Below are 17,176 nucleotides of genomic sequence, written 5' to 3'. Positions count from 1 at the left end.
GTCGGACGATAGGAATTGGGCATCCCTGTATAAACCCCCTTTATTTTTTTCTGTGATGTAGTGGTCCCACCACCTCCCCTGCACCCAAAACCCCTTTTCTGTAGTGTAGCTGCCCCATCCCTCCATGTTCCGTTAAAAAAAATCTGTAGCGTAGGGCCCTCTGACCCCTTTCCCCTCCACTGCTGTGCCATCGGCCCAGCAAAAGATCGTTACAGACAGTGACACACATTTTGTCACAGTCTAACACGATCAGGCATCTGCCCGTATATGAAGGCAAAGCACCGATCGTGCTCCAGCTCCATATGTGGCAGATGCCTGGAGCTTCCTGAAGCTATCACGCACCTGCAGTTAAGGCCACTTATGTCTGTCAAACAGACAGCATCCAATGCTCACTTGGGGTGGATGCCAGAGGATCAGTGGGGCGCCTTCCTTAAACACCCCAGACGGAGGCAAAAGAAATAGTGTAGATGGGGGAGTTCCTAGGAGCCAGCACTGATTGGCTAAAATGCAAGTCTGTCAAAAGAACTGAAATAAGGGGCAGTTTGCAGAGGCTTAGATACAAGGTAATCAAAGAGGTAAAAATTGTATTAATATAACTGTGTTGGTTATGCAAAACTAGGGAATGGGTAATAAAGGGATTATATATATATATATATATCTTTTAAAACAATAAATATTCTGGTGTAGACTGTCCCTTTAATGCTGAAATATATCATGAAGCATGTCAACAGAACATTACCACAGATTTTTTTTTACTCTCTTAAAGGGACAGCCTACTCCAGAATTTGTATTGTTTAAAAAGATAGATAAACCCTTTATTACCCATTTCCCAGTTTTGCATAACTAATATGGTTATATTAATATGCTTTTTACCTCTGATTACCTTGGATCTAAGCCCTCTGCAGACTGCTCCCTTATTTCAGTTCTTTTGAAAGACTTGCATTTTAGCCAATCAGTGCCCTCTCATAAGTAACTCCACTAGCGTGAGCACATTATCTATATGGCACACACGAACGAACACCTTCTAGCTGTGGAAAAGTTAAAAATGCATTCAAATAGGGCTGCAACTAACGATTATTTTTTTGATTAATCGAGAATAAAAAAATAAAAAAAATTATATATATATATATATATATATATATATATATATATATATATATATATATATATATACACACATACATACATACATACATACATACACATACAAACACACACACACTTTTTTCCAATATTTAAAATAAAATCCACATACTGAGTGTTACAAATATTAACTTTAGACTAAAACTTTACATTAACACAACTGTTTGTCCGATGTTTAAGCAGAAGAACATTTTTTTTTTATAATTAAGCAAAAGAAAACCACAAACTGTTTGAAAAGAGGTACAACTAGAAAGAGGTAAACTGTCACTGTTTATAAAACATTCCGTTATTCACTCTTTCATAAAAATATCTTGAATATATGATATGCTATGGTAAATAACCAGCTAAAAGGTTAGGGGGGGGGGATATCTAGTCGGCTCTTAAAATATCAGATTTATACTTAGGAGGTTGAATATGGTACATATTACAATTAATTAAAAATCTAAAAAAAAAAGTCAAAAGCACTAAGAACTATAGATCAATAACAGGACAAAGCCTTAAACATGTATCTATACAGTACATATAATAAGCAATAGCAAACAATCTGCTAATATTTGTGCAAACACTCAATTCAAATAACAAATCCCATCAATCTAGGGATAGGTGTAAAAAAGCTCTGCACTATATCATGCAAAGCATAGTCCCAAATCACTAGATTTAATTTAAACAATCCAAATGACTCCACCTTTTATTTCTGGGTGGCACATAAGCCAGGAGTAGTTAACTTATATTGTGTTGTAAAAGTGAAAAGTAAATGTTTATAGACGTCCTTTAGGCTAAGGGCATAAGCATAAAATACAATACTATGTGCAGGAACTCATTGGAGTGAAGCAACTGGTGCCATGCACATACCAACTAATTACAAACCAACTAATCAATAATGAGATTTGTTGACAACTATTTTCATAATCGATTATATCAGTTACTTGTTGCCGCTCTACAGTCAGATAAGAATAAAAAATGGGCCAGCTCCTTAGCTTATATTCCTGCTTTTTAAACAAAGAAACCGAGAGAACGAAGAAAATTTGATAATAGGAGTAAATTAGAAAGTTGCTTAAAATTGCATGCTCTATCCGCATCACGAAAGAAAAAAAAAATTGGGCTTACTATCCCTTTTAGTGTGAAAGACAACACATTCCATTACTCATCTACAATTTGATAATAGAAGTAAATTGGAAAGTTGTTTAAAATTGTATGTTCTATCTGAATCATGAAAGAGCATGACTAACACATCAAGGACATTAAAAGCATACCAGGTGTTTGATTTCTGAATAAATGCTGCCCATTGGTCCTATAAGATACAATAGATGGATGCTTGCACAGGAAATAGATATAAAGCATTTTCATTGCTGCCTTATGGAAAAGATCATGGCACACATCCTATGCTTCATCAGTACCAATTTATCTGACAACCACGAAAGACTTAACATCTCCGGATCCCTCCTCTTTTGTGATAAAGGAGACAGGTGGGGGAGGTGGAGCAGGTGCTATACATGCACTAGATATTGAAACTGGCTTCCTAAACCTTTAGTATGGAAAATGGTAATGTTCCCCTCAAATGATAATCTGTGCGTTTAATATCATTTATGCACATGATTATGCTTCATAAAAAGAGTGAACCTAAGAGAACAAATACAATTTCAATACAAGTTCCATGCAGAGAAGATTCTACCAATATACATTTTAAAACATTCTTTATTTTTGTATACAAAAGCCAAAATAACATTGTGCCAAGTAATTCCAATTTTCATAAAAAAAAAAAAAATTCCACAGATTACTGGTTTAGCAACTGATCCTACAGACTAGGGATTTATACTGTTTACTAAACAAAACAATTCTATAAGCAGTATACTAAACAAGCAAAAATGCAGTTTGATCTCCTCTGATCTTAATCTTAGCTTTCTTTATAATGTGTGTTAAAATACAGGAAGATTTTAATTTCAAGAAATTGCTTTAGGTGTTTCTGGTATAGTACAGTAACAACTGGGTTGCTAAAGATGATGTGCTTCCTTCATGGTAAAAATGTAAATAACCTGAAATGGTCTTGTTTAACCCCTTCACTGCTGAACCATCTCACAATCTTGTGCTGAATGTTTTTTAGCTTTTACATGCTGCTCACATTTAATCACTACAGTAAGTCATTTTTTAGTGAGAAACACACAAAAATATATTCCCCCCCCCCATGAGATCCAGCAGATTAAAAGTTAACCATTATTTCATGTATATATAAATGTTACGCGAGAATAATTCAACTAATCAAATTACTTCAAAAGAGTATCTAAAATTTAAAGACAAAGCTCTGCTGATATGAATTAGAAGCAGGTCTTTTTTTTTTTTAGATATACCTTTAAATTTCTGTCCATAACTGATCATATCAACCCAGTAAAGACTTCACATCACCAAGTACTTTCAATATTCACCATAAATACCTAGGAGCTATTTAGTAAAGAATTAACAGTCCGGTAGGTACAATAGATCATTGTGAACTCATTTAAAGGGGAAAGAATATACCGTCCCTTTAAATCACCCTTCGCATTTGGAATGCACTAACTGAATACCTGTCAAGCTCCTATGCAACAGAACATTTTAGATATTCCACTTCAATGGCAAACAAGGATCAGAAAAACTATAGTGGATAAAGGGAACAGTAAGCATTCATGTAATCTCACTGTGTAAAGGGAGACTCCAACCAAATGTTTTATTAGACACTTTTGTAATGCACTTGTATTAGCAAATATCAGTGAAAGCTGTCCAAATTTTAGTAAGAGCTTTTTACTGTTCACAGACATGGAAATATCTAGATATGCTCTGCGCACTTGTATTTTAAACAGTGTGTCTGCTTGGAGAGCCAACAGTGAGTTATATCTTGTTGGGGACAACTTAAGTTTTCATAATACAAGAAAACATATGTAGATATGCTCCACATGCCTGTGTAGAAATGTCCTTTTGTGGACTACTCACATACAACTAGTAGAAAACACACACACACATGTTTGTGTGTGTGTGATAAATATGTAATTAAACTAGCATGTAATATATATAGGTAAAAGCATGCTGTGTATAAGTAAAGCTGTGCAATAATTGTATCAACACACGTTTTGCATATATAATTTATATGTTATGTTGTGAGTATATATGAAACTATGTAATTCAAATAAACAGTATTGACAGTGAATACAAAATGTGTACAGTTCAATAAACAAAGCTGTGTTTTTTGTTAATTAAACCTCTTTTCATTTTTACAGCAATACCATTGCCAGGCCCAGTGACAAGTGCTTTCCAAACGACACTTGGTCGCAGGTTATTTTGCCACATTTGATGGAACCTCCATACCACAAATAAAACCACTTCCCTCACCTCCTCATCAGTTTCAGCGGCCTCCTTTAAAGTCTCTCATTTCTTCCCTAGTAGAAGTTCCTTTCACCTCAAACGTCACACAGCGCCTCCTCTTTTCACGTGATCCAGTAGCACTAAAGTCACGAGGAAAAGTGGTACAGTGAAGTATGTAATATAAACGCATTACCATAGCTTCTATTTGCCTATACTTTTGACAAATACGCATGCGTCATGCACTATCTTGCTGAAGCAATCTGTTTAACTAATTTAAGCTGCCATATTGGACGAGGGCTTCGTTCCAGCAGTTTTCGTTTATGTAGTTTGTGTAGCGGCTGTAAAATGCAGATACGTGCCAGATGTATACCTAATCCTCCGGATAGACAGATTATACGTTGGTTATGTATCAGCAGTTTATTCAATTCTTTCCCCAAACACAACATGTAATTTGCAAATTATAACAGGGAAAAGCAAGCTGGTCTAGTTAGTGTTACTGTACACCACACATCATTTCCTCTGTCAAACAATTAACATTTTCAAATGCTATAGGGCGGATTCTATTAATCTGTAAATGTTCATTCCATAAACCTTTGATCACTGTATGTAGACACTAGAAGACAACGTTTTTTGTTGGGTCACATAACGCTGTACATTATTTTTTTATTAGAATCCGCACTATAACATTTGAAAATTTTGGCTTCACATATTTTATTATATTTTTAAAAGTTGGATGTTTGTTTTTCCCATTTTACGGCAGCGCACACATGCGCACTGAAGGCAATTCACCTGTAGAAATCATGGTCCCTCTGCTACAGCTTATTAAGATGATCGTGAGGAGTCAGACCGTGTGTGCATGCGCGGTACTCTGCGCTCATGCTCAATGAAGTCTAATGCCCATAGAATTCCTCAACCCTTTGCTTAGACTTAAACAGCTGATTTTGCAAGGTTGGGCCTCTTGCGCATTCGCAGTGAGTGCCACACGCCTCCAACAGTTCATGTCACGTCACCGGAAGTGACGCGGGTCCGGAATTTTTATGTGTCGAGACAAATTTTAGAACATCGGATAACCCCCTTTCTAACTGTCCTAATTTTGGGGATGGTTTGTCTCTGGTATAATTTCCCCACACTGAAAAAACATAATTTATGTAAGAACTTACCTGATAAATTCATTTCTTTCATATTAGCAAGAGTCCATGAGCTAGTGACGTATGGGATATACATTCCTACCAGGAGGGGCAAAGTTTCCCAAACCTCAAAATGCCTATAAATACACCCCTCACCACACCCACAATTCAGTTTAACGAATAGCCAAAAAGTGCGAAAGCATATAAAATAAGGAATTGGAATAATTGTGCTTTATACAAAAATCATAACCACCACAAAAAAAGGGCGGGCCTCATGGACTCTTGCTAATATGAAAGAAATGAATTTATCAGGTAAGTTCTTACATAAATTATGTTTTCTTTCATGTAATTAGCAAGAGTCCATGAGCTAGTGACGTATGGGATAATGATTACCCAAGATGTGGATCTTTCCACACAAGAGTCACTAGAGAGGGAGGGATAAAATAAAGACAGCCAATTCCTGCTGAAAATAATCCACACCCAAAATAAAGTTTAATGAAAAACATAAGCAGAAGATTCAGACTGAAACCGCTGCCTGAAGTACTTTTCTACCAAAAACTGCTTCAGAAGAAGAAAATACATCAAAATGGTAGAATTTAGTAAAAGTATGCAAAGAGGACCAAGTTGCTGCTTTGCAAATCTGATCAACCGAAGCTTCATTCCTAAACGCCCAGGAAGTAGAAACTGACCTGGTAGAATGAGCTGTAATCCTCTGAGGCGGAGTTTTACCCGACTCAACATAGGCAAGATGAATTAAAGATTTCAACCAAGATGCCAAAGAAATAGCAGAAGCTTTCTGGCCTTTTCTAGAACCGGAAAAGATAACAAATAGACTAGAAGTCTTTCGGAAAGATTTAGTAGCTTCAACATAATATTTCAAAGCTCTAACAACATCCAAAGAATGCAATGATTTCTCCTTAGAATTCTTAGGATTAGGACATAATGAAGGAACCACAATTTCTCTACTAATGTTGTTGGAATTCACAACTTTAGGTAAAAATTCAAAAGAAGTTCGCAACACCGCCTTATCCTGATGAAAAATCAGAAAAGGAGACTCACAAGAAAGAGCAGATAATTCAGAAACTCTTCTGGCAGAAGAGATGGCCAAAAGGAACAAAACTTTCCAAGAAAGTAATTTAATGTCCAATGAATGCATAGGTTCAAAGGGAGGAGCTTGAAGAGCTCCCAGAACCAAATTCAAACTCCAAGGAGGAGAAATAGACTTAATGACAGGTTTTATACGAACCAAAGCTTGTACAAAACAATGAATATCAGGAAGAATAGCAATCTTTCTGTGGAAAAGAACAGAAAGAGCAGAGATTTGTCCTTTCAAGGAACTTGCAGACAAACCCTTATCTAAACCATCCTGAAGAAACTGTAAAATTCTCGGTATTCTAAAAGAATGCCAAGAAAAATGATGAGAAAGACACCAAGAAATATAAGTCTTACAGACTCTATAATATATCTCTCTAGATACAGATTTACGAGCCTGTAACATAGTATTAATCACAGAGTCAGAGAAACCTCTTTGACCAAGAATCAAGCGTTCAATCTCCATACCTTTAAATTTAAGGATTTCAGATCCTGATGGAAAAAAGGACCTAGTGACAGAAGGTCTGGTCTTAATGGAAGAGTCCACGGTTGGCAAGAGACCATCCGGACAAGATCCGCATACCAAAACCTGTGAGGCCATGCCGGAGCTACCAGCAGAACAAACAAGCATTCCTTCAGAATCTTGGAGATTACTCTTGGAAGAAGAACTAGAGGCGGGAAGATATAGGCAGGATGATACTTCCAAGGAAGTGATAATGCATCCACTGCCTCCGCCTGAGGATCCCGGGATCTGGACAGATATCTGGGAAGTTTCTTGTTTAGATGAGACGCCATCAGATCTATTTCTGAAAGTTCCCACCTTTGAACAATCTGAAGAAATACCTCTGGGTGAAGAGACCATTCGCCCGGATGCAACGCTTGGCGACTGAGATAATCCGCTTCCCAATTGTCTACACCTGGGATATGAACCGCAGAGATTAGACAGGAGCTGGATTCCGCCCAAACCAAAATTCGAGATACTTCTTTCATAGCCAGAGGACTGTGAGTCCCTCCTTGATGATTGATGTATGCCACAGTTGTGACATTGTCTGTCTGAAAACAAATGAACGATTCTCTCTTCAGAAGAGGCCAAAACTGAAGAGCTCTGAAAATTGCACGGAGTTCCAAAATATTGATCGGTAATCTCACCTCCTGAGATTCCCAAACTCCTTGTGCCGTCAGAGATCCCCACACAGCTCCCCAACCTGTGAGACTTGCATCTGTTGAAATTACAGTCCAGGTCGGAAGCACAAAAGAAGCCCCCTGAATTAAACGATGGTGATCTGTCCACCACGTTAGAGAGTGTCGAACAATCGGTTTTAAAGATATTAATTGAGATATCTTTGTGTAATCCTTGCACCATTGATTCAGCATACAGAGCTGAAGAGGTCGCATGTGAAAACGAGCAAAGGGGATCGCGTCCGATGCAGCAGTCATAAGACCTAGAATTTCCATGCATAAGGCTACCGAAGGGAATGATTGTGACTGAAGGTTTCGACAAGCTGAAATCAATTTTAGACGTCTCTTGTCTGTTAAAGACAGAGTCATGGACACTGAATCTATCCGGAAACCCAGAAAGGTTACCCTTGTCTGAGGAATCAATGAACTTTTTGGTAAATTGATCCTCCAACCATGATCTTGAAGAAACAACACAAGTCGATTCGTATGAGATTCTGCTAAATGTAAAGACTGAGCAAGTACCAAGATATCGTCCAAATAAGGAAATACCACAATACCCTGTTCTCTGATTACAGACAGAAGGGCACCGAGAACCTTTGTAAAAATTCTTGGAGCTGTAGCTAGGCCGAACGGTAGAGCCACAAACTGGTAATGCTTGTCCAGAAAAGAGAATCTCAGGAACTGATAATGATCTGGATGAATCGGAATATGCAGATATGCATCCTGTAAATCTATTGTGGACATATAATTCCCTTGCTGAACAAAAGGCAAGACAGTCCTTACAGTTACCATCTTGAACGTTGGTATCCTTACATAACGATTCAATATTTTTAGATTCAGAACTGGTCTGAAGGAATTCTCCTTCTTTGGTACAATGAAGAGATTTGAATAAAACCCCATCCCCTGTTCCGGAACTGGAACTGGCATAATTACTCCAGCCAACTCTAGATCTGAAACACAATTCAGAAATGCTTGAGCTTTCACTGGATTTACTGGGACACGGAAAAGAAAAAATCTCTTTGCAGGAGGTCTCATCTTGAAACCAATTCTGTACCCTTCTGAAACAATGTTCTGAATCCAAAGATTGTGAACAGAATTGATCCAAATTTCTTTGAAAAAACGTAACCTGCCCCCTACCAGCTGAGCTGGAATGAGGGCCGTACCTTCATGTGGACTTAGAAGCAGGCTTTGCCTTTCTAGCAGGCTTGGATTTATTCCAGACTGGAGATGGTTTCCAAACTGAAACTGCTCCTGAGGATGAAGGATCAGGCTTTTGTTCTTTGTTGAAACGAAAGGAACGAAAACGATTATTAGCCCTGTTTTTACCTTTAGATTTTTTATCCTGTGGTAAAAAAGTTCCTTTCCCACCAGTAACAGTTGAGATAATAGAATCCAACTGAGAACCAAATAATTTGTTACCCTGGAAAGAAATGGAAAGTAGAGTTGATTTAGAAGCCATATCAGCATTCCAAGTCTTAAGCCATAAAGCTCTTCTAGCTAAAATAGCTAGAGACATAAACCTGACATCAACTCTGATAATATCAAAAATGGCATCACAGATAAAATTATTAGCATGCTGAAGAAGAATAATAATATCATGAGAATCATGATTTGTTACTTGTTACGCTAAAGTTTCCAACCAAAAAGTTGAAGCTGCAGCAACATCAGCCAATGATATAGCAGGTCTAAGAAGATTACCTGAACACAGATAAGCTTTTCTTAGAAAGGATTCAATTTTCCTATCTAAAGGATCTTTAAACGAAGTACCATCTGACGTAGGAATGGTAGTACGTTTAGCAAGGGTAGAAATAGCCCCATCAACTTTAGGGATTTTGTCCCAAAATTCTAACCTGTCAGACGGTACAGGATATAATTGCTTAAAACGTTTAGAAGGAGTAAATGAATTACCCAATTTATCCCATTCTTTGGAAATTACTGCAGAAATAGCATTAGGAACAGGAAAAACTTTTGGAATAACCACAGGAGATTTAAATACCTTATCTAAACGTTTAGAATTAGTATCAAGAGGACCAGAATCCTCTATTTCTAAAGCAATTAGTACTTCTTTAAGTAAAGAACGAATAAATTCCATTTTAAATAAATATGAAGATTTATCAGCATCAATCTCTGAAACAGAATCCTCTGAACCAGAAGAATCATCAGAATCAGAATGATGATGTTCATTTAAAAATTCATCTGTAGGGAGAGAAGTTTTAAAAGATTTTTTACGTTTACTAGAAGGAGAAATAACAGACATAGCCTTCTTGATGGATTCAGAAACAAAATCTCTTATATTATCAGGAACATTCTGCACCTTAGATGTTGAAGGAACTGCAACAGACAATGGTACTTTACTAAAGGAAATATTATCTGCATTAACAAGTTTGTCATGACAATTAATACAAACAACAGCCGGAGAAATAGCTACCAAAAGTTTACAGCAGATACACTTAGCTTTGGTAGATCCAGCACTAGACAGCGATTTTCCTGTAGTATCTTCTGACTCAGATGCAACGTGAGACATCTTGCAATATGTAAGAGAAAAAAACAACATATAAAGCAAAATTGATCAAATTCCTTAAATGACAGTTTCAGGAATGGGAAAAAATGCCAAAGAACAAGCTTCTAGCAACCAGAAGCAATGAAAAATGAGACTTAAATAATGTGGAAACAAAAGCGACGCCCATATTTTTTAGCGCCAAATAAGACGCCCACATTATTTGGCGCCTAAATGCTTTTGGCGCCAAAAATGACGCCACATCCGGAACGCCGACATTTTTGGCGCAAAATAACGTCAAAAAATGACGCAACTTCCGGCGACACGTATGACGCCGGAAACGGAAAAAGAATTTTTGCGCCAAAAAAGTCCGCGCCAAGAATGACGCAATAAAATGAAGCATTTTCAGCCCCCGCGAGCCTAACAGCCCACAGGGAAAAAGAGTCAAATTTTTGAAGGTAAGAAAAAATTATTAAATCAAATGCATTATCCCAAATATGAAACTGACTGTCTGAAAAATAAGGAAAGTTGAACATTCTGAGTCAAGGCAAATAAATGTTTGAATACATATATTTAGAACTTTATAAACAAAGTGCCCAACCATAGCTTAGAGTGTCACAGAAAATAAGATTTACTTACCCCAGGACACTCATCTACATGTTTGTAGAAAGCCAAACCAGTACTGAAACGAGAATCAGCAGAGGTAATGGTATATATAAGAGTATATCGTCGATCTGAAAAGGGAGGTAAGAGATGAATCTCTACGACCGATAACAGAGAACCTATGAAATAGACCCCGTAGAAGGAGATCACTGCATTCAAATAGGCAATACTCTCCTCACATCCCTCTGACATTCACTGCACGCTGAGAGGAAAACCGGGCTCCAACTTGCTGCGGAGCGCATATCAACGTAGAATCTAGCACAAACTTACTTCACCACCTCCTCCATCGGAGGCAAAGTTTGTAAAACTGAATTGTGGGTGTGGTGAGGGGTGTATTTATAGGCATTTTGAGGTTTGGGAAACTTTGCCCCTCCTGGTAGGAATGTATATCCCATACGTCACTAGCTCATGGACTCTTGCTAATTACATGAAAGAAATGTATTTGAGGTGTAGACTTGGTGTAGATGCCTTACTGTGTTGGTCAATAATCAAATACTAGCTAGATTTACGAGTGGAGCAGTAGTTGTCATTCACGTTCAAGCATTAAAAGTAATTTTTTGCTCTAGATAGAAGATTAGCGCTCGTATAAAAGTTGAACGTAAAAAGGTTGCTCTCTCATGTTTGTAACGTCACGGTAACAAATAGACTTTGAGAAGTTGTGAATGCAAAATTGCATTCCCCCATAGATTTCAATGGAGCTGAAACTGCCACCCACACGCACAAACACGATCTCGGTTATTTAAAAACTAAACATAAGAAGATAATATTGCATACTTCATAATCTAATCTTCTGTGCATAGCAGAATATTTTCTATTTATTCTTAAATAGATATTTAAATATATATATCTAATAGATATTTCCACAAATATATACCTTAATAAAGGGATAGGGGTTACAAACCACACCTACTAATTAACTTTTTAACTGCAAAATCACAGATACTATTTCAGTGTTACCTGAGAAAAAGAGGATGCGCCATCTAGTGACAGAATACAAAAATACAAAAGTGCATGCAAATAAAATCAATTATACAATGTTGCATATAACAAAAGTACAGAATACAAAATATCAATCTAATATATATCATAGTTGTTACTCACAACAGAGGTGGATCAAAGGAAGACCGAAAGGTCATATTCTTTGTTCATTCCAATTGGAAACCGAGTCTCCAATTTATTAATCCAAAATACCTCCTTCTGTTTTAGATATAATTATCTATCCCCTACCCTTCTGGGTATGGTGATATGATCTATGTTCTGAAACCTAAGTTGGCAGATGTTGTGACCTGCCTGAATAAAATGTTCTGCTACTGGATTTTTTATTTTGCTATTCCTAATGTCAGACCTGTGCTCATATATTCTCTCCCGGACCATCCTAGTGGTCTCTCCGATATAACTCCGCCCACAAGGGCACTTAAAGGGACACTGAACCCACATTTTTTCTTTTGTGATTCAGATAGAGCATGCAATTTTAAGCAACTTTCTAATTGACTCCTATTATCAAATTGTCTACATTCTCTTTGTATATTTATTTGAAATGCAAGAATGTAAGTTTAGATACCGGCCCATTTTTGGTGAACAAACTGGGTTGTTCTTGTTGATTGGTGGAAAAATTCACCCACCAATAAACAAGTGCTTTCCATGGTCTGAACCAAAAAAAATAGCTTAGATGCCTTCTTTTTCAAATAAAGAAATCAAGAGAATGAAGAAAAATTGATAATAGGTGTAAATTAGAAAGTTGCTTAAAATTGCATGCTCTATCTGAATCACGAAAGAAAAAAATTGCGTTCAGTGTCCCTTTATACAGTTACTTAATGCATTAAATTTAGTGACAAAGACAGGACGATCTTGTTTAGACTTGATCTTAACTTTCGGTTTGGATGTCTCAAGCAGACTATTATGTGGTAATGCCGCTATTTCTTTAATCTCCTAGTCAACTAACCCCTCATTTTAAACTTATCTCCCATCTCATTCAATCTCTGTATAACAAGTGTATTGTCAGATACAATTCTTCTAACTCTCAGGAGTTGACTATGGGGCAATGACTTCTTAAGGGACTCAGGGTGGAAGCTATCAAAATGGAGCAGGCTATTTTTATCAGTGGATTTTGTATACAAATCTGTTCCAAAGCCATAACCAGATTTATAAATATATCCAAAAATGCAATGCTTTCCTCACTGTGTTTTAAAGAAAACTTAATGTGTGGTTGCACTATTCAGCTGATTCCCATAGGGATCCAATGTCGCCCAACCATATGCCAAATATATTGTCTATGTAGTGCCACCAAGTTGCGCCACATAGAACGAAGAGACCATTCTCAAAAACGAATTTCTCTTCAAAGATGTTCATAAATATATTTGCATTATGTCAGGGTATATGAATATTATAAATGAAAATTCTATATATATATATATATAATTTTCATATATATGGTTGCTGGGACCACAGGATTAATTATATATGAGGCTATTTACAACAGTTCTATTCACTGAAAAACACAACCCCCTTTGCCAAATGGTTTTGGCTGGGTGAGACTCATTTATCCTTATTAGAGATGACATTTGAGTTATTTCAAAAGAAAAGGACATCTAAGAACAAGATTATCAGATAGCCACATACAGTGATACAGGCAATGTCAGAGAAATGCTGGATTTCTTTTGAAACTTAGCTGAAGAAAATAGCCATTGTCACTTAGGTTTGAAATGCCCCTGCTGTGTATGGAAGCAATAAAAATTTGACCAGCAAAAACACGTTTACAACGTAGCCTAGTTGTCCGGCATAGGTGACATATTTTGTGGGAAAGAAACCATTCACATTTCAATGCAATTTAGTGCCTGCTGTGTCAAATGTACAAACACTGACCATTTGACTTAAAAATTATCTCTGTGCTCCAGGAAGCTAATGGAAAATGACAGGAAGAACATTAATGGATATGAAATTGTCTGTTCGTATAATATTAAATATGAATGTCTGCTAAATGAAACATATAAATAACACTATTATTTTATTTTAGGTCTGCAGTTGATATGACCATGCATTTAAGTATGCATTGGAGATATGAAGTGCATTGTGTTCCTGTTAAGATGCAATGCAATGCCAGGATACTGAAGGCTATTTTAAATGGATTTTAAGCTAATCAGTTAGCAGTATACATTACTTTGATATAATATAATGTTGAAAACATAATGTATTTGGTATTGGGGTAATCACAAAAATGATTTGATATTACCCCATCTATAATTAATATTGTAAGTGATTATGCAATGTTATAGTATTGTTTAAATGATCATTATATAGGGAGATATTTAAGATGTAGCAAAGATGAATATTGGGACTGTGTTGCTGTTTGTTTGTCATGCTGCCCCCAATAGCCAAAATCCAGTATAACAGTCAAAAGATTTGACTGTTAAAAATGCGTCTCCATAGTAACCATGCATCACCTAGGGCCAATCAGAAAGATGCCTCCCGGGTGCCCAATGAGAAGGGACAAGCACCGTGGGGGTGAACGATAAAAATCACCAATGATTATATAAGGAATAGCTAAATGCAGGAGAGGACAGTTTTTGTGTGACTTGCTGAGATTGGTGATTTATAACTGGCGGCCATACTTGAGAACACAATCACTTAAGCAAGGAGCTAAAACTAACCTTGATCTATGCAAAATAAGAGGAGAAAATGAATGCAGGCACTCAAGGTTAAAGAAAATATTAAAACGTACCTTTTATTGTACAAAAGATAAAACATATAGTGTTCCCAAACAGAGGGCAGACAGGGAGGAAAGCAGTCTAATGCGTTTTGCGCCCCCTAGTGGCGCTTATTCATAGACTAGTGTATGGGACCATATACAGGAAATTTATACCCTAAATGTGAACCAATTAATTAACCCTTATTGTCCCCACAGCATTGCAAGTGAAGTTAAAAACAACAAAAAGAATTAAAATAATGATAAGCAGTGAAATTGGAGAAATACACCCTGATATCACTAATTATTTAGCCAGTATATAGATAATCATCCAAATAGGCTATAAATTCAGTACACCATGGCTATTGAGAATGTTATGTGAGTATGGGTGAACCATTAAAGAATAAATAAATAAACCCATACAAAATTTTATGATATGAAATACTTTGTTCTGTTATAATATTATATTATTAACTTAGTTTATCGATAAGGACCTAATGCAACATAAGTCACTTATTTAAAACAAAGAACAGAAAGTAGCCCCATGGTTATGCTGGGTACTAAATTTGAAAAATATGAAAAGCACAGACTACAGACAAGAAAACAATACATATACAATACACAGCATGAGACACATTCCATGCCGTCGTCTACAATCAACAACCATTAAATGAACAGTGATAGATTTAACTGTTAAAACATAACTAATCCAGTGTAGGCGACGGCATAAAATGATGCACCACATAGCGCATGGCCACCAACTAAATTGGTACAGTTTAGGACCCTAATAATACTAAATGAACCCTGCTAGAACAGATGTTTAATTATCAATAAAGTAGCTGATGTCAAACTCTCTATTCATGCCTAGCAGAATGCGTGTTTTTAATTTAAGAATCCAAAATAGTTCTTTTTTATCAAGGACTTTATTTTTATTTCTACCTCTTGTGGGAACTCTCGCTAAGTCTATAACCTGGACTGAGAGGTTGGCCTTGTTAGTGAAGTGTAAACCATTAAAATTGCTTGCTACTGCTGACTCCTTAACATAATTCTTAACGTCTCTAAGATGTTCCTCTACTCTCTTCCTGAGCTCCCTAGAGGTTTGTCCGATGTATTGACTCTGGCAAAGGTTGCATGTGAGTATATAGACCACCCATTGGGTCCCACAATTAGCATAGAATTGAATTTCAAATTTCTGATTAGTAATGCTGGATGTAAAGGAATTGCCTCCCAAAATCATGGTACAAGTGTTACAATTTCTACTGCCACATCTGTAATTGCCTATATGTTTCAGCCATGTAGATTCATGGGAAGATGGATACCTGTTTACCATGCTAGGTGATAGAGACTGTGCTAGCGTTCTGGGCTTCTTAGGAACAAATCTGCAGTGTTTGGCTAAAGGTTTCAGAATTTCATCTCCAGATAAAAGATGTAGATGTTTTTTGAGGATTTTTACAATTTGATCATATTGTGAAGTGTATTCTGTAGTGAAAACTATTGAATCATGAAAGCTACTGTTGCTAGATACCTTAGAATGCATATTGGCCAGATTAACATCAGACTTCCTAATATGCTCACGACACTTAGATCAAGATTTTTTGTTATAACCATCTGTTTTCCAATTCAGTGTCCTGTTGGTCATACACTTCATCTGACTTCGTATTCCTTCTTAATCTGATAAACTGTCCTTTGGGAATGGCTCGAATAAGGTGTTTCGGATGTTGGGATTTTGCGTGTAAAATGGTATTTCCAGCAGTGGGTTTCCTGTATGTTGTAGTGCATATGAGATTGTTATGCACTTGTAAAGTTAAATCCAGGAAATCTATTTGTGTGTTGTTATAAGTGCCTGTAAATTTGAGTCCCATGTGGTTGTCATTTAGATAACCCATGAAATCCTGGTATGAGGAGTCATTTAGAGTTTTTTTGACTACAAAAATCAAGTCATCTATGTATCGTGAATAAAAAATGATATCCTCACACCATGGATTAGATGAGTCATAAACATGCATAAGTTCCCAATTTACAGGCACTTATAACAACACACAAATAGATTTCCTGGATTTAACTTTACAAGTGCATAACAATCTCATATGCACTAAAACATACAGGAAACCCACTGCTGGAAATACCATTTTACACGCAAAATCCCAACATCCGAAACACCTTATTCGAGCCATTCCCAAAGGACAGTTAATCAGATTAAGAAGGAATACGAAGTCAGATGAAGTGTATGACCAACAGGCCACTGAATTGGAAAACAGATTAGCAAACAGAGGTTATAACAAAAAATCTTTATCTAAGTGTCGTGAGCATATTAGGAAGTCTGATGTTAATCTGGCCAATAGGCCTTCTAAAGTATCTAGCAACAGTAGCTTTCTAGCTTGATTCAATAGTTTCAATGTGTAACAAGATATCTGTCTGGCAAATAATATAGGTTAAGCTGAATAAGCAACTGAGCAACAATAG

The 17,176-nt window shown here is 36.6% G+C and overlaps 1 protein-coding gene across 2 annotated transcripts in view; it reads right to left on the bottom strand.

Moving 5' to 3' along the window:
• ZFYVE16 (zinc finger FYVE-type containing 16) overlaps nucleotides 1–4,588 on the bottom strand; it is a 645,028-nt gene extending 640,440 nt beyond the window's left edge. For both annotated transcript variants that reach the window (XM_053701456.1, XM_053701457.1), the window contains exon 1: nucleotides 4,501–4,588. The gene's annotated coding sequence lies outside the window, so the exon portion shown is untranslated. The remainder of the gene's footprint in view (nucleotides 1–4,500) is intronic.
• Nucleotides 4,589–17,176: the final 12,588 nt, after the last annotated feature.

The sequence above is a fragment of the Bombina bombina genome, chromosome 2 (genome assembly GCF_027579735.1).
Source record: "Bombina bombina isolate aBomBom1 chromosome 2, aBomBom1.pri, whole genome shotgun sequence".
Lineage (NCBI taxonomy): Eukaryota > Metazoa > Chordata > Amphibia > Anura > Bombinatoridae > Bombina > Bombina bombina.
The sequence above is the reverse complement of the archived record's forward strand: the minus strand, read 5'-3'. Positions and strand labels throughout refer to the sequence as shown.